The 27515-nt window shown below is 45.2% G+C and overlaps 1 long non-coding RNA gene across 1 annotated transcript; it reads right to left on the bottom strand.

The window, feature by feature from the left end:
- Window positions 1–174: 174 nt before the first annotated feature.
- Window positions 175–27515, bottom strand: LOC144330128 (uncharacterized). The gene is made up of 3 exons (XR_013396020.1): window positions 27377–27515; window positions 24785–24904; window positions 175–306 (listed from the first exon to the last, which is right to left on the bottom strand). It is a non-coding gene; the product is annotated as an uncharacterized LOC144330128 (long non-coding RNA).

Genomic DNA, 27515 nt, shown 5'->3' with positions numbered 1-27515 from the left:
CAATACCGGTTAACTGGATTCCACCCTGTAGGACAATGTTTGTTAGAGTAGCAGTTTGAACCTGAAAAACCGTGGTCTACCTTTTCAGCTTCCTTCCAGAGAACCAGGCAAAACAAGCTTCATTTCCTTTCGGCAAATCTCACTTTTTTCATTACTTCTTCCTACTTTAAGCTGGAAACAACTCTAAGCAGACCATAGGAACAAAATGAAAACCTAAACTTTCCTGAAATGGATGGGGAAAAAATAAAAGAGGTAGCTCTCTCCAGTTGCCAGTATTTAGAAATCTTGCTCCTTTTGGCAGGGGACCTGGGGAAAATGAAAGGAACACCAGATGCTTAGTTTTAACGGATTTTTTTTGAGGGGAGGGGTTTAGGGGTGAGGGAAACAACTCTTAAATTCTTTTGAGCCTCTGCCCCTGGGTTAGCATCAGAAAATGTTACATACATGTAGAGCCTAGGAAATAGTCTGGCCGCTTTTTTAAATGACACAGTTGTTGATTGATTTGGCTCAGTGTAGCATCAGCCACTTAGGACAGAGCTAGGACTTGATCTCAAGTTGCCTGACTTTTTATAGATCTTGATTTCCTTGTATGCAACCTGGCCACCCTCCTTGGCAATGTACTTTGAGCTCTAAGTGGGCACACGCACACACCCACAAAATACTTCTTCAACCGAAATTAAATTTTCTCCAAGAGACATTTAATTTCCAAGAGACATTCCCTTACACAGTGTAGCTTTGAACACCATGGACCTGCAACAAGGCTGTTTTTGCTGAAATAGCCCCATTCTGAATCCTTTTTTCTCATTCTTCTGGTGTGTTTTTGCTGTGCTGTTGTTCACTCCCTTTTCCTTCCGTTTTTCCCCTCTTATTACGACCTGAAATCCCTCTCTGATTCTGCCTTTCCAGATTCATCACCGAGTATGTCTATGCCAGGGAAACAGGCCTGAGCAGGCCTTTATTAAAACAGTCATGGCTGAAAAGCATTGAGTTAGCTGACTAGGTGCCAGGCATTGTTCTCAACTCTCATTGGTGATTAACTTGATCATACTACACTCCAATGAGAGACAGTTATCGTTCCTCTCTGTGTCTTATCCCTATCAGGAAACTGAGACTCAAGGAGTTTAACTTGCCCGAGTTCACACTACTAAGAAGTATTTTAGCCCAGATAATTTGCCTTCAGACCCTTCTGCCTCTCCCAGTTTTCTTTCAAAAACTGTCCCTTCGCTGAATAGGTTTATTTGAATCTTTTGTTGTGTGGATCCTCCAGATTTGCCAGCTCCTCCCTCCTATGCTTCATTGAAGGTATTCTACCTTTAGAATCAAACATGAGATCCAGTCTAATTGAATCCCCAGACTTTGCCCCACCCCATTGCTGTCAATCTCCTAAAGCCACCTGGGAGCCCTCCAGCTCTCTTGTTTGCTCCCACTTTGATTTCTGGAACCCTACGATTCAGCTTTGGAGTGGCTCAATTGTATGAGGGGATACCTTGGGCAACTTACATAAAACAGCTTTCTTCTCCCAAGTTTACATCCCACACGATGTCCTCTTTAGAGAAGGCCCTTTATTGAAACTTTGTCTGCTATCACAAATGACAGCTATGATTTCTTTTGCCATAGCTATACCATCTCTTCAGTCATCCCTCCTTATTGCAAGAAGAGTTCTGTTGTAAATAAAAAGCACCTGACACCTGGCAGACCACATCCTACCCCCTCCACAGCTCCTTTTCACTCTCAGTGATCTGCCAGAGAACCAAGAGGAAATCCCTCCCACCCCCAAGTCACACTGACTCCTGTGACTGCCATTTCTTTGGGAAAGAAGATGAAGAGGCAAACCCCTAGCCTTGGCTCACTTAGAGGAAAGGCCTGTGCATGTGCTCTGAGTAGTTCTGTTACTATTCAGTACTATCCAGTGAAAAACTTGGATGGGCAGAGAATATTTCTAGAAGGATACAAGGACATGTTTATACTGGTTGCCTCAGAAGAGGAAACCTCAGATGTAGCTACAGAGTTAGGGAAGAAGGGACACTTTTCGCTCTACTTTTCTGTGACTTTGGAATTTTGAACCATGTGAATGTATTGCCTTCTTCAATTAATTTTTTTTTTTTTTCGAAACAGAGTCTTGCTTTGTTGCCCAGGCTGGAGTACAGTGGCTCAATCTCGAATCACTGCAACCTCTGCCTCCTGGACTCAAGAGATTCTCTTGCCTCAGCCTTCCGAGTAGCTGGGATTACAGGCACGTACCACCACACCTGGCTAATTTTTTTGTCATTTTAATAGAGATGAGGTTTCACCATGTTGTCCAGGTTGGTCTTGAACCCCTGAATTCAAGTGATCCGCCTGCCTCAGCCTCCCAAAGTGCTGGAATTACAGGCATGAACCACCACGCCCAGCCCTAATTAATTTATTTTTAAGTAATTTATTTATTTTGGAGACAAGTTCTCGCTCTGTCCCAGGTTAGAGTGCAGTGGCAAGATCGTAGCTCACTGCAGCCTTGAACTCCTGACCGCAAGCCATCCTTCCTCCCACCTCAGCCTCCCAAGTAGCTGGGACTACAGGCATGCACCACCATGCCTGGCTAATTTTTTTTTTTTTTTTTTTTTTTTTTTTTTACTGTAGAGACAAAGTCTTGCTTTGTTGCTCAGGCTCATCACAAACTGCTGGCCTCAAGCAACACTCCCACCTCAACCTCCCAAAGTGCTGATCTTTAGGAGGGAAGCCAAGATAGAAAGAAAGAAGGAAAGAAACTAAACAATCTGTTGAGCTAAAAGTTGACACTACTGGAAAGGAAGGTTAACTTTTTTATTTACTTCACAAGAATCTGCATTGTGTGAATTAGTTACAGTAAACACTTGTAATTTTTTTTTTTTTTTTTGAGACGGAGTCTCGCTCTGTCACCCAGGCTGGAGTACAGTGGCCGGATCTCAGCTCACTGCAAGCTCTGTCTCCCAGGTTTATGCCATTCTCCTGCCTCAGCCTCCCGAGTAGCTGGGACTACAGGCGCCCGCCACCTCGCCCGGCTAGTTTTTTTGTATTTTGTAGTAGAGACGGGGTTTCACCGTGTTAGCCAGGATGGTCTCGATCTCCTGACCTCGTGATCCGCCCGTCTCGGCCTCCCAAAGTGCTGGGATTACAGGCTTGAGCCACCGCACCCGGCCACTTGTAATTTTTTTTAATGAAGTGAAGGTCACAGGAGGCTCAGTACTTCCAGGGCTGTGAATGTCATCTAAGGTGCACCTGTCTGATAATAAGGACTCCTGGTACATAGAATGGGAGGCAGTAGCTTCCACTCCAAATGTCACATGACCTCACACAGCTCAGCAATAGAACAGGGCTTTCCACTGTCCTCCCTGCTTCCCTGAAGCTTCACAGGTTTATTTTCCTTCTTCTGCCTTCTACTCCTGTAATAGCAATTAAAGAGAGGCAGAGACACCAGCAAGGTCTGCCTTTCCCCCTGTTTCCCTTCCTCCCTGTCCCCTTTTGCTCTGGAGTGTCTCCTTTAGATTGTCAGCGGAGCTTATCTTGGAGGTTCAGCAGAAACCTAGGATGACCTTGACTCAAGCCAAGGACACGGTTGTCAAGTGCAGGCGTTTCCAGATTGCTGCTGTTCTGCTCCTGCTCTTTGCAGCTTCTCTTGCTCCTCATACTCTGCAGAACTTGCACGCAGGCTCTGTCTTACGCTCTGTATACCCACTGTTCCTTCTTCACGAGTGGTCGTCTTTCTTTGCTTTGCCCAGGGTATGTCACACACAGCGCTGAAGATCATTTGATTCTCAAAATATCATTGCCAAGCACAATTATTGAGTTTCTTTAATATGCCAGGTATATTTTAGGAGCTGAGCGTGTAGCATGGACAAAAGAGATGGAGTACCTGTTCTCATGGAGTTATATTCTAGAGGTGGGGAAAGGCAATACACAAGAAAATGCCCATAGCTGGGCGTGGTGGCGCATGCCTGTAGTCCCAGCTACTAAGGAGCCTGAGACAGAAGAATCACTTGAACCTGGGAAGTGGAAGTTGCAATGAGCCAGATCGCACTACTGCACTCCAGCTTAGGCAACAGAATGAGACTCCATCTCAAAAAAGAAAAGAAAAGACCCAGTAGTAATAAGTGCTGTGATGATGGGAGCCAAATTTTGGTTGAGTGGTCAGGGAAGACTGATCTGAGGAGGCAGTGTTTAAGTTGAGGCAGGAAGGGCACAAAGGAGGCAGCTAGCTACATGTATATCTATGGGTGGATTCCAGGCTAAGATGGCAGATAGTATGCATGCTACTAATTTTGCCCTATCCCAAAACTGCACTAAACAGATTTTCTTTTCTATTCCTTTTCTTTCTTTTTTTAAGTCGTAAAACCATAAGGAAAGGAGAACAGGAGAGGAGAAAAGAGCAACACAATTTTAGAAGCTGAAAAATAGATGGATGAGTGGTAACTGATTTAGCAGACATGAGAAAGCTGAGATCCAACCCAACTTACACTGGAAAAACCTCAAAAGGCTCAGAAACTGCCAGAACCAGGGACCGTCGGGACTGAGGGTGGAGGAGAAGGCTAAAATAAGGAGAACTCAGCGAGAGCAATTTAAGGAGCAGTGAGATCCCTAGATCCCCTCTGTCCTTCCAGCAAAAAAAACCTGGAGGTTTATCTTCTAGAAAGTCTCTGACTTGGAGGATGTCAGGCTTGCTGAGGGCACAGGAAATATGGAAATGGGGAGGTCCAGAGGCCAGATGCACAGTGAATGCAGAGACTCCAGCCATCCTGCCCCATCTGGCTCTCAGATTGCTGGCAAAGTGACTTCTGTCTTCCGGGTAGGAGAGTGGAAGACTTTTTTTTTTTTTTGAGATAGTCTTGCTCTGTTGCCCAGGCTGGAGTGCACTGGCGTGATCTTGGCTCACTGCAACCTCCGCCTCCTGGGTTCCAGAGATTATCCTGCCTCAGCCTCCCAAGTAGCTGGGATTATAGGTGTGCACCACCACGCCCAGCTAATGTTTGTATTTTTAGTAGAGACAGGGTTTCACCATGTTGGCCAGTTTGGTCTCAAACTCCTGACCTCGTGGTCCACATGCCTGGCTTCCCGAAGTGCTGGGATTATAGACGTGAGCCACCACGCCCAGCCAGAAGACTTTTCTCCGAGGAATGTTATCAGCCTAGAGGAATGATGCACAGAGTCTAACACTGGAGTTTTCCAAACAAATGGTTGAACAAGGTCACCCCTCAGTGAAGCTCAGGATCAATGTATCGGACACATTCTGTGCACTGCTTCTAATCCTTTTGGTCTGACCTCTTACTCCACCAATATCTGCAGCCACCTTTCCATCAAGTTCTTTACAGCTTTGAAAGGCAAAGGAAAGTCTCCTCTCAGCCCTGAATCCCAAAGCTTCTCTGACATTGTGTGGGCCTGCAGAACCACTCAGCATCAGCATTTAGGCACGTGCAACCTAGGCATTTAGGGAACATCTCTGGGGCCACCTTTGAGGATAAATGTTTTCCTCTGTCATCCCAAGTGGACAATTCTGAGACACATTTCATAAGACTCAAAATATCCCATGGAATGCAGCACAAGTCACCTAAAATGGTGGCCAACTAAGTAACACAGCATTGTATTGACTTTCTCTCTGTCCTTTTTCACCGCCTCAGTCCCTCCCCCCATTTCTGCTTCCTTGTATCAATTCCCAAATGAGCTACCGCCATGTAAATCTTTGTGTTGGGCTCTTCTTTGGAGTTAATACAAGGCCCAATCCCACACTCAAAGCTGAGACGGAGTCTTGCTCTGTCACTCAGGCTGGAGTGCAGTGGCGCGATCTCTGCTCACCGCAGCCTTCACCTCCCCCATTCAAGCAATTCTCCTGACTCAACCTCCTGAGTAGCTGGGATTACAGGCGCATGCCACCATGCCCGGCTGAGGTGGGAGGATTGCTTGAGGCCAGGAATTTGAGACCAGCGTGGCCGACATGGTGAAACCCCACCTCTACTAAAAATACAAAAATTAGACAGGCGTGCAGGCATGGTGGCACATACCTGTAATCACAGCAAGTTGGGTGGCTGAGGCAAGAGAATGGCTCGAACCCAGGAGGCAGAGTTTGCAGAGCTAAGATCACACCACTGCACTTCAGCCTGGGCAACACAGCAAGACTGTCAAGAAAGGATGTAAGGAAGGGAGGGAGGGATGGAGGAAGGGAGAGAAGGAAGGAAGGGCAATCTACAGAACGGAAGAAAATATTTGCATATATCTGATAAGGGGTTAATTTTCAAAATATAGGGAAAACCAGGCCCAATGGCTCACGCCTGTCATCCCAACATTTTGGGAGGCCGAGGTGAATGGATCGCTTGAGGCCAGGAGTTGGAGATCAGCCTGGCCAACATCATGGTGGAACCCTATCTCTACTAAAAATACAAAAATTATCTGGGCATAGTGGCTCACACCTGTAGACCCAGCTACTAGGGAAGCTGAGGCAGGAGAATTGCTTGAACTTAGGAGGCAGAGGCTACAGTGAGCTGAGATCACGTCACTGCACTCCAACCTGGACGACAGAGTGAGATTCCATCTCTAAATAAATAAATAAACAAATAAAATATAGGAAGAATTCCTACAGCTCCATAACAGAAATAACAAATGGCCTTAATTTTTTTTTTTTTTTTTTTTTAAAGACAGAGTTTCACTCTTGTCACCCATGCTGGAGTGCAGTGGCGTGATCTCGGCTCACTGCAACTTCCGCCTCCTGGGTTCAAGCGATTCTCCTGACAAATGGCCTGATTTTTTTTTTTTTTTTTTTTTTTTTTTTTTTTTGAGACAGAGTCTCGCTCTGTCGCCCAGGCTGGAGTGCAGTGGCCGGATCTCAGCTCACTGCAAGCTCCGCCTCCCGGGTTCACACCATTCTCCTGCCTCAGCCTCCCGAGTAGCTGGGACTACAGGCGCCCGCCACCTCGCCCGGCTAGTTTTTTAAATTTTTTTAGTAGAGACGGGGTTTCACCGTGTTAACCAGGATGGTCTCAATCTCCTGACCTCGTGATCCACCCATCGCGGCCTCCCAAAGTGCTGGGATTACAGGCTTGAGCCACCGCGCCCGGCCTGCCTGATTTTTTTTTTTTTTTTTTTTTTTTTTTGAGACGGAGTCTCACGCTGTTGCCAAGGCTGGAGTGCAGTGGCGCGATCTCGGCTCACTGCAAGCTCCGCCTCCTGGGTTCACGCCATTCTCCTGCCTCAGCCTCCTGAGTAGCTAGGACTACAGGCGCCCGCCACCGCGCCCGGCTAATTTTTTGTATTTTTAGTAGAGACGGGGTTTCACTGTGGTCTCGATCTCCTGACCTTGTGATCCGCCCGCCTCGGCCTCCCAAAGTGCTGGGATTACAGGCTTGAGCCACCGCGCCCGGCCTGCCTGATTTTTTATATGGGCAAAGTATATGAACAGATATTTCCCCCAAAGAAGGCATACAAATGATCAACAGGTGTATAAAAGATGCTCAACATCATTATCAGAGAAATGCAAATCAAAACTATAGTACGATATTACCTTCTACCTTTTAGGATGGCCTTTTTTTTTTTTTTTTTTTTTTTTGAGAGGGACTCTGTGGCCCAGGCTGGAGTGCAGTGGCGCAATCTCAGCTCACTGCAAGCTCCGCCTCCCAGGTTCACTCCATTCTCCTGCCTCAGCCTCCCGAGTAGCTGAGACTACAGGTGCTCGCCACCATGCCTGGCTAATTTTTTTGTATTTTTAGTAGAGACGGGGTTTCACCGTGTTAGCCAGGATGGTCTCGATCTCCTGACCTCGTGATTTGCCTGCCTCAGCCTCCCAAAGTGCTGTGATTACAGGCCCATTATTTTATTAAAAGGTAACTTTGTGGCCAGCAACTTAACATTTTGTTTAATAAACACAGAATGGGCAGGTGCGGTGGCTCATGCCTATAATCCCAGCAATTTGGGAGGCCTAGGCAGGTGGATCGCCTGAGGTCAGGAGTTTGAGACCAGCCTGACCAATATAGCGAAACCTTGTCTCTACTAAAAATACAAAAAGTAGCCGGGCGTGGTGGTGGGCACCTGTGATCAGAACTTCTCAGGAGGCTGAGGCAGGAGAATCCAGGAGGCAGAGGTTGCAGTGAGCTGAGATCAAGCCACTGGACTCCAGCCTGGGCGACAGAGACCCTGTCTCAAAAACAAACAAACAAAAGTAAAATCAGAGTAAGATAACACTACATGCATAGGAGACAGCTGAGCATTTAAAAGACAATGCCAAGTGTTGATAAGGGTGTGGAACTCTCTCATACTTTGCCAATGAACATGCAAAATGGTACAGCTACTTTGGAAATATTTGTCAGTTTCTTATACAGTTAAGTATAGTTACCGCATCACCCTGATCCTAGGTATTTTCCCAAATGGTATAGCTATAACATTCAATACTATTCAACGATAAAAATGAATGAACTATTGATACATGCAATCTGGATGAATCTCATATCTAATTTTGCTGAGTGAAATAAGCCAAACAAAACAGTGCATTCTCTACAATTCCATTTATATGAAATTCTAGAAGATGCAAAATAATAGAAAGCAGATCAGTGCCTGGGAATTGAGAGTGGGAAAGAGATGGAAGGAGGGGATTTCAAAAGGGCGTGAGGAAACTTTCAGGGGTAATAATTATATTCACTGTCTGGATCATGGTGATGGTTCCTCAGATATGTATGTCAGAACTTATCAAATTGTACACTTTGAACATGCGCAGCTAATTGTTATCAATTATACATCAGTAAAACGGTTTTATAAAAAATTGCATGGCTGGGTGCAGTGGCTCACACCTATAATCCCAAGACTTTGGGAGGCTGAGGCAGGTGGATCACCTGAGGTCTGGAGTTTGAGACCAGCCTGGACAACATGGTGAAACCCCATCTCTATTAAAAATGCAAAAATTAGGCCGGGCGTGGTGGCTCACGCCTGTAATCCCAGCACTTTGGGAGGCGGAGGCGGGCAAATCACGAGGTCAGGAGATCGAGACCATCCTGGCTAACATGGTGAAACCCTGTCTCTACCAAAAATACAGAAATTAGTCAGGCGTGGCAGCACACGCCTGTAGTCCCAGCTATTCAGGAAGCTGAGGCAGGAGAATTGCTTGAACCCGGGAGGCAGAGGCTGCAGTGAGCCGAGATCACGCCACTGCACTCCAGCCTGGGCAAAAGAGTGAGACTGCCTCAAAAAAAACAAAAAAATTAGCTGGGCATGGTGGCATGCACCTGTAGTCCCAGCTACTCAGGAGGCTGAGGCAGAAGAATTGCTTGAACCCAAGAGGCAGAGGTTGCAGTGAGCTGAGATCATGCCACTGCACTCCAGCCTGGGTGACAGAGCCAGAGTCCATCTCACAGAAACAAAAAAAAAAAAAAAAAAAATTGCATACAGGTTGCCTGCAGATATCTCGTGATAAATAAAGAAGAAAAGAAAAATGCATAAGGGTTTGCTTCTTTCCTTGTTTGTCACTGGAGTAGCCTGTGAAGATGGTACTCTTAAATATTTATTCCTATTTCTTTTTTTTTTTTTTTTACCACACATGTATTTTATTCTTTGACTTTTTGTAATTTTAATTTTTTAAATAGCACCTGGTTCAAAATTCAAAAGGTGCAAAAGGATGAAAAGCCTCTCTCACCTCTATTTTCTTCCATCCAGCACCGCTCCCTGAGAGCAGTTAATGTAGCTAGTTTTCAAAGTATCCTTTCTAAGATATTCCAGATTTTATTATAAGGCACATGCTACTGAGATAAACTAGAATGGGGTTGTATTTTATCTGTTGGCTCAAAGACTTCAGGATCAAGAGCATGTTCAACATCAGACAAATCGTCCTGTACAATCTTTGTGAAGCCACACTATCAGGCTATCAGGTGGAATCCCCACCCTACTGCCACATCCTGCTAAAAATGCGACCGACGATCTCAAATGTTTCTCTCCTCTTTGACGTTTCTCTTGCACCTAACAGTAACCTCTCACCTCTTGTAGCTCTCAGCACCTTCCTGATATTGCATGGTCCCAGCTTTCCTCTGACACCTTTAGCCCTTTCTTTTCCACTCATCTTCCTGATTGCCTTCTGGTTTCCCTCTGACTCTCTATATGAAGATGGTTTCCAGGCGCTGTTCTTGAAGGGCTTCCTAAAAAGTCTTACCGGTTTACAACTATCTACACTAAGGCGTCCTTTACGTCTTTAATTGGTGCTTTGCCAGCTTAATGCATCACCTACTCTGGCCTCAGCCAGACTGTTACTGTCCTGTCATCCTGTCTGGCACACGACTGCCCCCCAAGTTTGCACAGCCCTCCCCACAGCCCTCAAATGTGCACTGCTCACATCTCCAGCTCTGTGCCCATCCCACAGGGCCAGTTCATACAAACTGTTCGAATTTCTGTCTTCCAAAGTGATTACTTTCCCTCCTTAGGATTTCTACCAGTTAACGCCTATGCTATTTCTAAGAAATTGTTTCTTATCATAAATTATTATCTATTTGAGTACAAGGACTGTATCTCCCTAAGAAGACTCAACCTGGCTTTACTGGAGGTAGAGACCTTGGCTTAGATTTATTTTGTTTACTAATGCACAGCTGTAGATGCTCAAATAACTGAGGGAATGTTTACTATATCAAAATTATCCAACAGGCCATTAAAATACCCAACTGTACATCAAATTCCATTAAATAAATTAGGAGAACTTGATATTGAATGGGCTTCAACATGGTTTCACCAAAGTAAATCACAATTTAAGATATTTTTTATGTAAATATAGGCTTCCATTTATGAGAGCTCCTAAAAAGTAGGATACACCCTGTATGTCAGTGATCAAAAAATAGATTTTGCCCTTGGCACTCTGATAGAATCTCTGGAATGCTGGCATGTTATGTAATAGCCCCTAACCAGCCAGCCAGAAGTATCTCAATCCTGAGAACTCTTTGGTACTTTACTTGGGCTCTTACTATTTTCAGTTTGCAGTACAGTGATTCATTTACAAGTGCCTTCTCCTTACTAGGTGTAGGCACTAGGAAGACAGAGAGTGGTAGCAACAAGTCAAGCGCAAGGACCCTGGCACCATCAGCTTTGGGATCCAAACCTGACTCGGCCATTCCCCGGCTGTCTGACCCCAGCCTGTTCTGACCCCATCAAAACACATGACTAGATGGCCACACGTGGTGGCATGCCCCTGTAGTCCCAACTACATGGGAAGCTGAGGTGGAGGATCACTTAAGCCCAGCAGTTCAAGGCTGTGGTGCACTATGATAATACCTGGGCAATACAATGAGACCCATTCCTACAAAAAACATTTAAAAATTAGCCAGGTGTAGAGGCATGTGCCTGTAGTCCCAGGACTCCCGGGGCTGAGTTGGGAGGATCGCCTGAGCCCAGGAATTCGAAGTTGCAGTGAGCTATGATCACGCCACTTCACTCCAGCCTAGGTGACAGAGCGAGACTCCATCTCTTTTAAAAAATAAAATAAAATAAAAAGATTATATAGAAACCTCCACATTGTCCAATCTATTTGTACAACATTGTCAACCCTCAAAAACCCACTTGGCAGCAAATGAGATGGACTGCGTGGCCTGGAAACTACAGGCTAACTGGAAAGGACTGTTCCTGTTGCAAAATATTGCAGGGTCACAGAACAAGCAAGCCATGGGTCTTTAATTTAAAATCTTTGGCTGGGCACTGTGGCTCACACCTGTAATCCCAGCACTTTGGGAGGACAAGGCTGGCGGATCACTTGGGTCCAGGTGTTCGAGATCAGCCTGGCCAACACGGCGAAACCCCATCTCTACTAAAAATACAAAAAATTATCCCAGCCTGGTGGTGTGCACCTGTAGTTCCAGTTTTTCAGGGAGATCTGAGGCAGGAGGATCACTTGAGCCTGGGAGGTCAAAGCTGCAGTGAGCCCTGATTGCGCCATGGTGCTCCACCCTGGGTGACAGAGTGAGACTCTGTCTCAAAAAATATAAGTAAGGCCGGGCGCACTGGCTCACGCCTGTAATCCCAACACTTTGTGAGGCTGAGACGGGCAGATCACGGGGTCAGGAGTTTGAGACCAGCCTGACCAACATGGCGTAACCCTGTCTCTACTAAAAATACAAAAATTAGTCCGGCATGGTGATGCACGCCTGTAATCCCAGCTACTCGGGAGGTTGAAGCAGGAGGATCACTTGAACCTGGGAGGCAGAGGTTACAGTGAGCTGAGATCGCTCCATTGCACCCCAGCCTGGGATACAGAGCAAGACTCCATCTAAAAAAATAGTAATAATAATAAATAAATAAAATTAAAATGTGATATTTTGTTCATCAGAGATGTATTGACATTATTTTAACCTTTAAAAATATTACATGCAAATATTATTTGTTTTGATTATTGAGTTTTTTGGTGCCTCACTTGCTTCATCCTAATCCCAGCCCTGCTAGTATCTATAGAATCAGAGAAAGGGGACTCTGATAACCACGAGCTTTGGTTCTGACTTCAGCTCTGCCATTTACAAGCTTAGAGACTTGGACTCCCTGAGCCTCACCTTCACAACTCCCAGTCATACAGTATGGATGATTATATCTGCCCCATTTTCTTTGCAGGGCAGTTAAATATGAGGGTCAAATGAGATAATGCAGGAAAGAACATTTTTAAAAGAACATTGTGCCATATATGAAAAAGGAGATAATAATTAGCAATAGTTTTTCTTCCAGCTTACTCTTTGAGCAGGGATTAGCAAATCCAGCTTGATCTGTGAGCTCCTGAATCAGACAGGATGGTAACGTTCAGAAACCAGAAACCCTAGGACAACCAACACACCCACATCTATGCAGCTCCACGGTACTGACTGATGCTGGAGCAAGTCTATGCTAGCACAGTGGCCCTGACCACTACTTCCACCTCTCTGTGATACAGAAATGGGATATATACCCGAAGAGAGAGAGAGAGAGATTTTATTGAGAGAGAGAGATTATACTATAGCTGATATATTTTTTAGATCCTGAACCCTCTAAATCTCATGTTGAATTGCAATGCCCAGTTTTGGAGGTGGGGCCTGGTGGGAGGTGATTGGATCATGGGGGTGGATCTCTCATGACTTGGTGCTGTCCTTGCAATGGTGAGAGAGTTCTCAGGAGATCTGGTTGTTTGGAAGTGTGTGGTACCTCTCCTCCAACTCTCCCTCTTCTTCCTGCTCTGGCCATGGGATGGGCCTGCTCCTGCTTCACATTCCACCATGAATAAAAGCTCCTTGAGGCCTCCCCAGAAGCCAACTAGATGCTGGTGCCATGATTGTACAGCCTGCAGAACTGTGAGCCAATTAAACTTCTTTACTTTCTAAATTACCCAGTCTCATGTATTCCTTTATAACAAGGCAAGCACGGCCTAAGGCAATATCCTTTACAAACTTTTTCTGACCTGACCGGGCACACTGGCTCACACATGTAATCCCAGCACTTTAGGAGGCCAAGGTGGGCAGATCATTTGAGGCCAGGAGTTCAAGACCAGCAGGGTCAACATGGTGAAATCCTGTCTCTACTAAAAATACAAAAATTAGGTAGGTGTGGTGATGGGTGCCTGTGATCCCAGCTACTCAGAAGGCTGAAGCAGGAAAATCAGTTGAACCTGGGAGGTGAAGGCTGCAGTGAGCTGAGATCATGCCACTGCACTCCGCCTGGGTGACATAGAGAGATTCTGTCTCAAATAAACAAAAAAACAAAGTTTATATGACCAGTGAGCACAGCTGATGTATTTCAGGCCTGAACTAACTATTTCCAGATTGTAGGCTTTTGCCCAGGAAATAAGCATAACTTTAAGTGGGCCAACACCTCCTCCATTTGTTTCTTAACAATGTCATTACTTTTGTATAATCGTTATACTCACACTATATCAAGTTTTAAAGTACAGATTGTGGGCTGGGCATGGTGGCTCATGCCTATAATTCCAGCCGAGTTGGGTGGATCACCTGAGGTCAGGGATTCCAGACCAGTATGGCCAACATGGCGAAACCCCATCTCTACTAAAAATACAAAAATTAGCCAGGTATGGTAGCACATACCTATGATCCCAGCTACTTAGGAGGCTGAGGCAGGAAAATCACTTGAGCCTGGGAGAGAGAAGTTGCAGTGAGTCGAGATCATGCCAGTGAACCGAGATCACTCTGGGTAACAGAGTAAGACTCTGTCTCTAAATAAAATAAAATAATAATTTTATGTATTAATAAAATTAATACATAAATTTAATAAAATAGATTGTGGAGTGGTCATTAGGGATCCTCCTAAAGCCTTCTTGTAGCATTAATTTACTTGTTTCTTGCACAATTACGTAATTTATTTGTGATATTTCACTGGTCTTTCATTAAAACAGTGTTATTCTTCATGGTGGCTCACACCTGCAATCCCAGCACTTTGGGAGGCCAAGGCGGGCGGATCACGAGGTCAGGAGATCGAGACCATCCTGGCTAACACGGTGAAACCCCATCTCTACTAAAAATACAAAAAAAATTGCTGGGCATGGTTGGGGGCACCTGTAGTCCCAACTACTCGGGAGGTTGAGGCAGGAGAATGGTGTGAACCCGGGAGGTGGAGCTTCAGTGAGCACAGATCGTGCCACTGTGCTCCAACCTGGGCGACAGAGCAAGACTCTGTGTCAAAAAACAAGAACAAAAACAAAGACAAAAACTAAACAGTGTTATTCTGGTTACCTATTTTAGGTAATTTTTTTTTTTTTTTTTTTTTTTTTTTTGTCATAGCAGTTAAGATCAACAGTGGTAAAAAGTTTACTTTTGGAGGCAATCTGGTTTTCCTTCTTTGGTTTATTTAAAATGACCAAAGGTTTTCAAAGTTTATGAACCAGTGTTCCAAAGCCTTTTGTAATATTTGGAGAAAGTTTTAAACTGCATATATGGAACGTAATATAATTCTTCGCAACTTTCCTGTGTTGATATTTCTTCACCCTAGAATTTTGGGGTTTGTTTTTGCTGCTTTCATAAGCAGGTGCCATATACAATGCAAAATGAAAGGATCTCTGAAGCCGGGGACAGTGGCTCATACCTGTAATCCCAGCACTTTGGGAGGCTGAGGCAGGTGGATCACTTGAGGTCAGGAGTCCAAGAACAGCCTGACCAAGATGGTGAAACCCTGTCTGTACTAAAAATACAAAAATTAGCCAGGCATGGTGGTGTATGCTTGTTAGTTCAGCTACTTGGGAGGAGGATTGCTTGAACCCAGGAGGCTGAGGTTGCAGTGAGCCAACATCATGCCACTGCACTCCAGCCTGGGTGACAGAGTAAGACTGTCTCATCATTGAGATAACATACTTTGTGATTATTGTCCAAAGTACCTGCATCAGTCAGTACCTGCTCCACTTTGCCTTTATTTTTTACATTTTAATTTTAATTTTTGGAGACAGGGTCTTGCTGTGTCACCCATGCTTGAATGTAGTGATGTGATCACAGCTCACTGCACACATTGCCTTTAAAACAGACTGCCTGCTCCAACCTGAGGTCAGCTTTTTCTCTACACTCCGTCTCAAGAGTGAAAGAACACAGTTGTCAAAGACATACATTTTGTATATACCTTTATTCTCACTTTATTTCAGTGTATGTCATTACCAGTTTGCATGTCTGTAGTGGGTATTTGAGGCATTGGCCACTCAAGCATCCATTCACTTGAATTTGCTATGGGGAAAATCCTGCCTCTTTGGAGACTGTTCAGTGATAGTCACATTTCCCCACTCTATGCCAGCACATGAATCAAAGTTAGCTACTCAGTCATCCTTCCCTCTCTCTCCCTTCTTGCAGTTGAATCTTACTACGCTTTTAATGTCTGTAGAATCTGTACTGATGACACATCTTTCATTTATATTTTCACATCTTTTTTATGGATCAGTCTAGCTAGGGTTTTATCAACTTTGTTGATCTTCTCAAGGCTCCAAGTTTAACTTTGTTAATTGTCTCTCTTGTTTGTTTTCTATTTCATTGATTACTACTCCATCCTTATTATTTTATTCCTTCTATGTACCTCCTTAGGTTGACATTGCTCTTAAGATAGAAACTTCACTCATTAATTTTAGGCCATTCTTCGTCTTCTTTTTTCTTTTTTTTGTTTTGAGACAGAGTCTCGCTCTGTCACCCAGCCTAGAGTGCAGTGGCGCAATCTCGGCTCACTGCAAGCTCCGCCTCCTGGGTTCACGCCATTCTCCTGCCTCAGCCTCCCGAGTAGCTGGGACAACAGGCACCCGCCACCACGCCTGGCTAATTTTTTTGTATTTTTAGTAGAGACGGGGTTTCACCGTGTTAGCCAGGATGGTCTTGATCTCCTGACCTTGTGATCCGCCTGCCTTGGCCTCCCAAAGTGCTGGGATTACAGGTGTGAGCCACTGTGCCTGGCCTCTTTTTTTAATTCTTTTTTTTTTTTTTTTGAGACAGAGTCTCCCAATGTCGCTTGGCCTGGAGTGCAGTGGCAAGGTGGCATGATCTCAGCTCACTGCAACTTCTGTCTCCCGGGCTCAAGTGATTCTCCTGCCTCAGCCTCCCAAGTAGCTGGGATTACAGGCACCTGCCACCATGTCCACCTAATTTTTTGTTTTTGTTTTTGTTTTTTTTGGGATGGAGTCTCGCTTTGTCGCCCAGGCTGGAGTGCTGTGGCGCGATCTCAGCTCACTGCAAGCTCCCCCTCCCGGGTTCACGCCATTCTCCTGCCTCAGCCTCCCAGTAGCTGGGACTACAGGCGCCCGCCACCACGCCCGACTAAGTTTTTTTTGTATTTTTAGTAGAGATGGGGTTTCACTATATTGGCCAGGCTGGTCTCAGACTCCTGACCTTGTGATCCTTCTGCCTCAACCTCCCAAAGTGCTGGGATTACAGGCATGAGCCACCACACCTGACTAAAATTCAGCATTTTTTTTTTTTTGAGATGGACTCTCACTCTGTCACCCAGGCTAGATGGAGTGCAGTGGCACGATCTTGGCTCACTGCAACCTCTGCCTCCTGGGTTCAAGAGATCCTCATGCCTCAGCCTCCTAAGTAGCTGGGGCTATAGGCAAGCACTACCACCCCCAGCTAATTTTTGTATTTTTAGTAGAGATGGAGTTTTGCCACGTTGGCCAGACTGGTCTCGAACTCCTGACCAAAAGTGATCTGCCCACCTCGGCCTCCCAAAGTGCTGGGATTATAGACATGAGCCACCACGCTTGGCTTTAGGCCTTTCTTCTTTTTTAATATAATCACTTAAAGCACAAATTTCCCTGTGAGTACTACTTTGAATGCATCCTAAATTTTTTTTTTTTTTTGTAGAGGCAAGATCTCAATGTGTCGCTCAGGCTGGTCTCGAACTCCTGGACTCAAGTGATACGCCCACCTTGGCCACCTAAAGTTCTGGGATTACAAACATGAGCCATCACAACCAGCCCCATATTTTTTATATGCTGTATTTATTATCATTCATTTTGAAATTTTTTTTTTTTTTTTTTTGAGACGGAGTCTCACTCTGTCACCCAGGCTGGAGAACAGTGGCATGATCTCGGCTCACTGCTAACTCTATCTCCTGGGTTCACACCATTCTCCTGCCTTGGCCTCCCGAGTAGCTGGGACTACAGGCACCCACCACCACGCCCGGCTAATTTTTTGTAGTTTTAGTAGAAACAGAGTTTCCCCGTGTTAGCCAGGATGGTCTCCATCTCCTGACCTCGTGATCTGCCTACCTCAGCCTCTCAAAGTGCTGGGATTACAGGCGTGAGCCACCACCCTTGGCCCACACCAGCTAATTCTTAAGTTTTTTTGTAGAGATGGAGGAATCTTGCTATGTTGTTTAGGCTGATCTCGAACTCCCAAGCACAAGCAATCCTCCCACCTCAGCCTCCCAAAGTGACGGGATTACAGGTGTGAGCCACCATGCCTAGCCAACTGTATATCTTTTACCAAATTTGAGAAGCCATTATTTGTTCAAATGTTTTTTTCTACCTTCTTTAAAACATTTCCTTCCTCATACCAACCTGGGTGATGGAGTGAGACTCTGTCTCAAAAAATAAAAATAAAATAAAAATTTCCTTCCTTTTGGGATTCCAATTACCTGTATTTAGACTTATTGATACTGTTCTACAGCTTCCTTTTCTATTTTTTTGGTCTTTATTTTTCAGATTGCATACTCTACTGTTATATCTTCAAGTTAGCTGACTCTCTGTCATCTTCATCCTACTATTAACCCCATTCAGTGAATTTTTCATTGATTTATTTAAATTTTTTTGAGATGGAATCTCACTCTGTCACCCAGACCGTAGTGTAGAAACATTTTCAATTATAAAATTTCTTCCAGCTCTTTTTCATACTTCTCTGATGAGATTTTCTATGTGTTCATTCATTCCAAATATAGTTTCCTTTACTTAATGGAACATGGTTATATTGGCTGCTATAAGGTTCTTGTCTGAAAATTCCAACATGTGGAGTCACTCAGAATTGTTCTCTATTGATGACTTTTTTCTGTGAGAATGGATTGCATTTTCCTAGTTCTTCATCTATTGAGTGATTGTTATTGTATCCTGGAATTTATGATGCTATTTTGTGGAAACCCTGGTTATATCTCCCCAGAGATTACTGTTCATTTTGTTTTAACTGGCACTTACTTTGGAGAGATTCAAACTGCAAATTCCGACTTGCCCACAGTGGGCAGTAGTTCAAGTCTCACTTCTGTTCTTTTAGCCATAAATGCAAGTTGTTTTGAATCTGTTACACTTGAGTATGGTTCGGGAGTCAGCCTAAGACTTGGGCAAACTGTAAATAGATTTGGGAGCTCCCCTTTTCTGACTCTTTGTGGTCTGAGATTCCCCCTTCATTTTCTGATGGCCATGGTGGCCTTGGGATTTGTCCCCTGGTTCCTTGGCCCAAAAAGTTGGTAGGCTTTCCACTGAAGTTGCAACTACCCTATTCCACAAAATGACAGTCTTTTTTCTGGCCAAAATCACACACAAAAAGGGAAACCCATCTTGAATCAGTTCCTTTAAGTTTCAAATCCTCTTCAAAATCTGCCTACTTTTGTTAACTCTCCAGAAACACTGGTTGATTTCTTTTGCATTTTGCCCATCATCTCTACTTATCTTGGTGGGGGGACAGTCTGTTAGGCTCTTACTCTGCTATAGTTGAAGTGGAATTTTCTTTCTGTTGAATTTTTTTCATTGACAAATAAATTCTATATATTTATGAGCCGGGCACAGTGGCTCATGCTTGTAATCCCAGCAGTTTAGGAGGCCAAGGCCAGCGGATCACGAGGTCAGGAGTTTGAGACCAACCTGGCCAACATGGTGAAACCCTGTCTGTACTAAGAAAATTAGCTAGGGTGTGGTGGTGCACCTGTAGTCCCAGCTACTCGGGAGGCTGAGGCAGAAGAATCACCTGAACCTGGGAGGTGGAGGTTGCAGTGAGCTGAGATCATGCCATTGCACTCCAGCCTGGGCGACAGAGCAAGACTCTGTTTCCAAAAAAAAAAAAAATCTATATATTTGTGGTGTACATGATGTTTTGATATACATATAGCTACTTTGTGGGATTGCTAAATCAAGCTAATTACCATATTCATTACTTCACATATTTATATTTATGTGGTGAGAACATTTAAAATTTACTCTTTTAGCAATTTTCAAGTATATAATACATTGGTCTTAATTATAGTCACCATGTTGTACAATAAATCTTCGAGAATTAGTCCCTATGTCTAACTGAAATGTTGTATCCTTCAACCAACATCTCTTTAACCCCCTACCCCACCCCAGTTGAATACTGAGCAGATACCTAAAAGATTGAAAAGGGCTGTAACTCATTCATCCCAGAAACAATGTTCTAAGGAGATGGAGCTCCAGACTCCCAGCACCTCCACATTCTTGTCTTTTTAGAGTCTGGACCTTCAGGCTTCCCTTGGATCAGGTGCATTCCTACATATTCTTTCTTTCCTTCTTTCTTTCTTTCTCTTTTTTCTTTTTTTTTTTTTTTGATGGAGTCTCGCTTTGTCGCCCAGGCTGGAGCGCAGTGGTGCGATCTCCGCGCACTGAAAGCTCCGCCTTCAGGGTTCACACCGTTCTCCTGCCTCAGCCTCCCGAGTAGCTGGGACTACAGGCGCCCGCCACCACGCCCGGCTAATTTTTTGTATTTTTAGTAGAGACAGGGTTTCACTGTGTTAGCCAGGATGGTTTCGATCTCCTGACTTCGTGATACGCCCGCCTCGGCCTCCCAAAGTGCTGGGATTAAGTGAGCCACCACGCCCGGCATTTTTTTTTTTTTTTTTTTTTTTCTTTTTTGAGACGGAGTTTCCATCTTGTCACCCAGGCTGAAGTGCAGTGGTGCAATCTCGGCTCACCGCAACCTCCGCCTCCCGGGTTCAAGAGATTCTCCTGCCTCCGCCTCCGGAGTAGCTGGGATTACAAGCATGCTAATTTTGTATTTTTAGTAGAGATGGGGTTTCTCCATGTTGGTTAGGCTGTTTTTTGTGTTTTTTGTTTTGTTTTGTTTTGTTTTGTTCTTTGTTTTTGGCAGAGTCTCACTCTGTCGCCCAGGCTGGAGTGCAGTGGTGCGATCTCGGCTCACTGCAAGCTCCGCCACCCAGGGCCAGATCCTGCCTCAGCCTCCCGAGTAGCTGGGACTACAGGCGCCTGCCAGCACGCCTCGCTAATTTTTTTTTTTTTTTTTTTTTTTTTTGTATTTTTTTAGTAGAGACGGGGTTTCACCGTGTTAGCCAGGATGGTCTCGATCTCCTGACCTCGTGATCCACCCGCCTCGGCCTCCCAAAGTGCTGGGATTACAGGCATGAGCCACCGCACCTGACCATATTCTTTCAATAAATCCCTTTTTGGTTTCCAACCACATCAGGTTTCTGTTGCTTACAACCAATATACTATCATGCTTATAGGTCCAACTAGACTCTGAGCACTTTGAGGGCAGCCCTGCTGCTTTCCTTTCCAGGCCACAGAGGCAGCCCCAACTGTACAGAAGCACTGAGAATACAGAACAAGTAGGTGACAAGAACCTTGCCCTAGATAATCTGCCATCTAGATAAGGTAGCAAGATTGGCATTTACTAAATGATTGTGGCTAATACAAAGCAGAATGTGATTCAGTATCGAAATCGGAGGCTCACTAATAAGGTCACTGTGGGGTCCAGAAGCAGAAAGATCAGGGTGGGTTCCCTAGGACATTCTCTAGCGGAGTTTCTTAGAGAAGCTGTGAGGACCTGGGTGAGAAGAGGCAGATGATCTGCAGGGAATAGCAGGGCTGCAATCAGTCTCCCTAAACCATACTTTCGAAAAGTCAAATTTTTAAAGTTAATGTGTTGGCTGGGCAGAGTGGCTCACGCCTGTAATCCCAGCACTTTGGGAGGCCAAGGTGGGCAGATCACAAGGTCAGGAGATTGAGACCATCCTGGCTAACACGGTGAAATCCCATCTCCATTAAAAATACAAAAACAGGCCGGGCGCGGTGGCTCAAGCCTGTAATCCCAGCACTTTGGGAGGCCGAGACGGGCGGTCAAGCCTGTAATCCCAGCACTTTGGGAGGCCGAGACGGGTGGATCACAAGGTCAGGAGATCGAGACCATCCTGGCTAACACGGCGAAACCCCGTCTCTACTAAAAACACAAAAAATTAGCCGGGCGAGGTGGCGGCGCCTGTGGTCCCAGCTACTCGGGAGGCTGAGGCAGGAGAATGGTGAACCCGGGAGGCGGAGCTTGCAGTGAGCTGAGATCTGGCCACTGCACTCCAGCCTGGGTGACAGAGCGAGACTCCGTCTCAAAAAAAAAAAAAAAAAAAAAAAAAAAAAATACAAAAACAAAATTAGCTGGGCATGGTGGCGGGCGCCTATACTCCCAGCTACTCAGGAGGCTGAGGCAGGAGAATGGCGTGAATCCGGGAGGCGGAGCTTGCAGTGAGCCGAGGTTGTGCCATTGCACCCCAGCCTGGGTGACAGAGCGAGACTCTGTCTCAAAAAAAAAAAAAAAAAAAACTGTGGCTGGCCAGGCGCAGTGGCTCATGCCTGTAATCCCATTACTTTGGGAGGCTGAGGCAGGTGGATCACGAGGTCGGGAGATCAAGTGGCGCATGCCTGTAGTCCCAGCTACTCAAAAGGCTGAGGCAGGAGAATTGCTTGAACCTGGGAGATGGGAGATGGAGGTTACAGTGAGCTGAGATTGTGCCACTGCACTCCAACCTGGCGACAGAGTGAGACTCCGTCTCAAAAACAAAACAACAACAAAAAATAAAAACAAAAAACCACGGCCTCCAAAAAGGAACAGAAGAGAGGTCTGGAAATGAGAAAGTTCTGTTGGGTCTTGGTTTCCAAGAGCAGGGGTAGGTTTTTAAATACCAGAGGAGGAAGAAGAATAGAAGTGTCGGTGTGTGGCTGAGCAGCCCCTCTTTCCCTTGATGAAGAATCAAGAGGGCTAATGTCTCAAGCCTGGGAGAGTGAAGAAAAAAAAAAAAGGAACGATGTGGGTTAACGGATGTGCTAACTAACTTGGTCATGGTAATCATTTCACAATGTATATGTATATCAAATAGTCATGTTGCACACTTTAGGTTATACAATATATTTGTCAGTTATATCTCAATAAAGCTGAAAACAATAACAACAAAAACAGCCCAAGGCTGGGTGCGGTGGCTCATGCCTGTAATCCCAGCATTTTGGGAGGTTAAGGCAGGCATATTGCTTGAGCCCAGGAGTTCAAGACCAGCCTTGACAACATAGAAAGACCCCATTTTTACAAAAAATAAGAAAAGTAGCCAGGCGAGGTAGCATGTGTCTGTAATTCCAGCTACTCAGGAGGCTGAGGTGGGAAGATCTTGAGCCCAGGAGTTCAAGACCAGCCTTGACAACATAGGAAGACCCCATTTTTACAAAAAATAAGAAAAGTAGCCAGGCGTGGTAGCATGTGTCTGTAATTCCAGCTACTCAGGAGGCTGAGGCGGGAAGATCTTGAGCCCAGGAGCTCGAGGCTGCAGTGAGCCATGATCATGCTACTGCACTTCGGCCTGGGCAACAGGGCTAGGGACGGAGGTAGATCTTTTAGGTTCTGGAAGGAGACCACACTTTCATGACTAGGAAGAACCTAGGGTCATTCTAAAGGCTTAAATTTGGGGGAATTTAGCTCTCCTGTGTAAATGGACAATTGGACATTTGCAGTGCTATTTTGTGAGCATGAGTGTTTTCTATGAACCAGGCATATATAAATGGTGACTGACCTTCCTGATCATTCTTCAAGTGGCAACTGCTCTCTCTAGGGAGATAATTTTCCCAGGATCAACACAGAAGGTCAAATCAAGCAAACCAAAGTAGAGCATTTCCCCCCAAGGTGACTTAGGCATATGAGGAAGGTCCATCTGTGACCCTATAAGACACATGTGCCACAACTGCTTTGTATGAAACTGTATCTGCTTTTTTCACTAATGGTGGTAAAACACACACAACATAAAATTTACCATCTTCACCATTTTTAAGTGCACACTTCAGTGGCATGCAGTACATTCACATTGTTGCGCTACCGTGTATCTGCTTTTTTTTTTCTTTTTCTGAGACAGAGTCTTGCTCTGCTGCCCAGGCTGGAGTGCAGTGGCATGATCTTTATGGGCAGGGGAGGGAAAGGGAGCAAAGAACAGAGGTGGATTGGTGGAACCCAGGTGATGTTTTTCTGCAGTTTAGCTTTGAGAGAGATGAAGCTGAAACAAAATCAGGGTAGAAGTGATTTCTCTCTGCGGAAGAGGGGCTTTTTATAAGGCAACTGGAAGGCAAGTTGTAGGTGTCCTGCTGGTACTGCTTCAATGGAGCACATGGAGATTGTTCCCGTGGCGCACACAGACCAGAGAGGAGGGCTGTGGGAGCTCCCGGGGAGGCAGGGGCTCTGTTGGCTGAGCTGCCTCAGGAGCTTGAAATGCAATTATTATACAAAGAAAATGTTTGTTGTAAATGGAAATTATTTTATAAAAAATTCACTAAGGCCGGGCGCGGTGGCTCAAGCCTGTAATCCCAGCACTTTGGGAGGCCGAGACGGGCGGATCACGAGGTCAAGACCATCCTGGCTAACACGGTGAAACCCCGTCTCTGCTAAAAAATACAAAAAACTAGCCGGGCGCGGTGGCGGGCGCCTGTAGTCCCAACTACTCGGGAGGCTGAGGCAGGAGAATGGCGTAAACCTGGGAGGCGGAGCTTGCAGTGAGCTGAGATCTGGCCACTGCACTCCAGCCTGGGCGGCAGAGCCAGACTCTGTCTCAAAAAAAAAAAAAAAAAAAATTCACTAAAAGCAGTATGTAGTGTATCTAATTAGGTAATAAAAATATTTTAGGCCGGGCGCGGTGGCTCAAGCCTGTAATCCCAGCACTTTGGGAGGCCGAGACGGGCGGATCATGAGGTCAGGAGATCGATACCATCCTGGCTAACACGGTGAAACCCCGTCTCTACTAAAAAATACAAAAAACTAGCCGGGCGAAGTGGCGGGTGCCTGTAGTCCCAGCTACTCGGGAGGCTGAGGCAGGAGAATGGCGTGAACCCGAGAGGAGGAGCTTGCAGTGAGCTGAGATCCGGCCACTGCACTCCAGCCTGGGGGACAGAGCAAGACTCCGTCACAAAAAAAAAAAAAAAAAAAAAAAAAAAATTTTAAAGGTATGTATTCTCTTTGAAAAGCTCTACAAGTATTTTTCCTTGTCCCATTTCTGTAAGATTTGTCAGTAATGTTATTCTATTTTAAGGTCATAAATATCCAAACTGAAGTGATTTCCTGTTTCTGGTATCAAACTAGCTTTCAAACTCGTCACCAAAATTCCTTCCTTGTATTTTAAAAGACAACAGAATGATTCAAATTACCTTTGGTGGCCAGGCTTGGTGGCTCAAGCTGGTAATCACAGTGCTTTGGGAGGCCAAGGCAGGCGGATCACTTGAGCCCGGGAATTTGAGACCAGCCTGGGCAACATGGCGAAACCTCATCTCCATAAAAAAAAAATAATAAAGTTTTTTTCTTTTGTTTTGTTTTGTTGAGTCAGAGTCTTGCTCTGTTGCCCAGGCTGGAGTGCAGTGGCACGATCTCGGCTCACAGCAACCTCCGCCTCCCGGGTTCATGCCATTCTCCTGCCTCAGCCTCCCGCGTAGGTGGGACTACAGGTGCCCACCACCACGCCCGGCTAATTTTTTTGTATTTTTAGTAGGGGTTTTCACCGTGTTAGCCAGGATGGTCTCGATCTCCTGACCTCGTGATCCGCCCGCCTCCATCTCCTAAAGTGCTGGGTATATAGGCACGAGCCACTGTGCCCGGCCATTTTTTTTTTTTTTTAAGGAAAAGAACAAATTACCTTTGGTTAAAGCATTTTTATACCTATGATTTACTATTTATGATTGACCATTGGTTGTTTCAAAAGCAAACAAAATAAAGACAAAATCTACACAACAGGACTTCACTTTTAAAAAAAAAACTGCTAGGCTCAAATGATCCTCCTGCCTCAGCCTCTCAAGTAGCCCAGACTAAAGGTGTGCACCACCGCACCCAGCAGGGCTTCAATCCTTACTCTGATACTATAATCCTTCCATGATTAGATTTCACCATGAAACTCTTCCTTTGAGTTGGCTGTCTTTTGTATTCTGTGAAGTGGCACATTTTAAAAAATGTTTCTGTATCCAGAGAGCTAGGAAAAAGGGTCCTGGACAACTCCTGATGGTGGGGCTAAACATTTGGAAAGACGATTATTCTTCCAATCTGTTAAATTCCAGCATATTTGTTTAAAACTTTATTAAAACAAACCTCTCCAGCTCATTCAAATGAAATTATAACTTTTTAAAATAGCTTTTATGGAGAAAAATGCTCATGAAAATAAAGACCAAACAGGTCAGGCGCGGTGGCTCACGCCTGTAATCCCAGCACTTTGGGAGGCCAACGCGGGCAGATCACCTGAGGTACAGAGTTCGAGACCAACCTGACCAAAATGGAGAAAACCCATCTCTACTAAAAATACAAAATTAGCTGGGCGTGGTGTCGCATGCCTGTAATCCCACCTACTCTGGAGGCTGAGGCAGGAGAATGACTTGAACACAGGAGGCGAAGGTTGCTGTGAGCCAAGATCGCACCATTGCACACCAGCCTGGGCAACAAGAGGGAAACTCCATCTCAAATAAATAAATAAATAAAATAAAGACCAAATAAACGTAGTTTAGTCTGGGGATGAGTTAGGGGGAAATCTGAATGTTGGATTACTGCTTCTTTTACAGAGGCCTCTGAAACTTCTAGTCCTAGATTGTGATTCTAAATCAGCAATTCTCAAATTTTCTAAGGGTAATCTAGTTACCTTCACTTGGTATACAGACAAATGGAAGATAAAATACATCTTCAAGGCCAGGCACGGTGGCTCACGCCTGTCATTCGAGCACTTTGGGAGGCTGAGGCAAGTGGATCATGAGGTCAGGAGTTCAAGACCAGCCTGGCCAACATAGTGAAACATCGTCTCTACTAAAAATACAAAAATTAGCCAGGCATGGTGGTGCACAACTGTAGTCCCAGTTACTCGGAAGGCTGAATCGCTTGAACCTGGGAGGCAAAAGTTGCAGTGAGCCAAGATTGCACCACTGCACTCTAGTCTGGGCAATAGAGTGAGACTCCATCTAAAAAAAAAAAAAAAATCTTCAAACCATGTCATTAAGGAGCCTGTTGTTTCTTTACACGATAACTACATAAAAACTTCTGTTTATTCAGTAGCAAAGCAAAAAAAAAAAGTTATTACTTAAAAATCATAAGTTGGCCGGGCGCGGTGGCTCACGCCTGTAATCCCAGCACTTTGGGAGGCCGAGGCGGGCGGATCACAAGGTCAGGAGATCGAGACCACGGTGAAACCCCGTCTCTACTAAAAATACAAAAAATTAGCCGGGCGCGGTTGTGGGCGCCTGTAGTCCCAGCTACTCGGGAGGCTGAGTCAGGAGAATGGCGTGAACCCGGGAGGCGGAGCTTTCAGTGAGCCGAGATCGCGCCACTGCACTCCAGCCTGGGCGACAGAGCGAGACTCCGTCTCAAAAAAAAAAAAAAAATCATAAGTTGAATAAATTTCCAAAACCTTTTCCTTAGTTTAAAAAAAAAAAACTAATATATGCTTTTGAGAGGCAAAGCCAGCTGCACTTCCTGGGTGGAGGGGGGACTTGGAACTTTTCCCACTAGCTAAAGGATTGTAAACACACCAATGAGCGCTCTGTGTCTAGCTAAAGGTTTGTAAACACACCAATCAGCATTCTGTAAAAATGCACCAATCAGCACTCTGTAAAATGGACCAACCAGCAGGACATGGGTGGGGCCAAATAAGGGAATAAAAGCTGTCCACCGGGTCTCAGGCTGTTGAAGCTTTGTTTTTTTGCTCTCTGCAGTAAGTCTTAATGGTGCTCACTCTTTGGGTCTGCACTACCTTTATGAGCTGTAACACTTACCATGAAGGTCTACAGCTTCCCTCCTGAAGTCAGCCAGACCACCAACCCCGCAGCTTCACTCCTGAAGTCAGTCAGACCAGGAACCCACCAGGAGGAACAAACAACTCTGGACCTGCCACCTCTAAGAGCTGTAACACGC

This window comes from Macaca mulatta, chromosome 7 (assembly GCF_049350105.2).
Source record: "Macaca mulatta isolate MMU2019108-1 chromosome 7, T2T-MMU8v2.0, whole genome shotgun sequence".
NCBI classification, from domain to species: domain Eukaryota; kingdom Metazoa; phylum Chordata; class Mammalia; order Primates; family Cercopithecidae; genus Macaca; species Macaca mulatta.
This window is presented reverse-complemented; position numbering and strand designations above follow the sequence as displayed.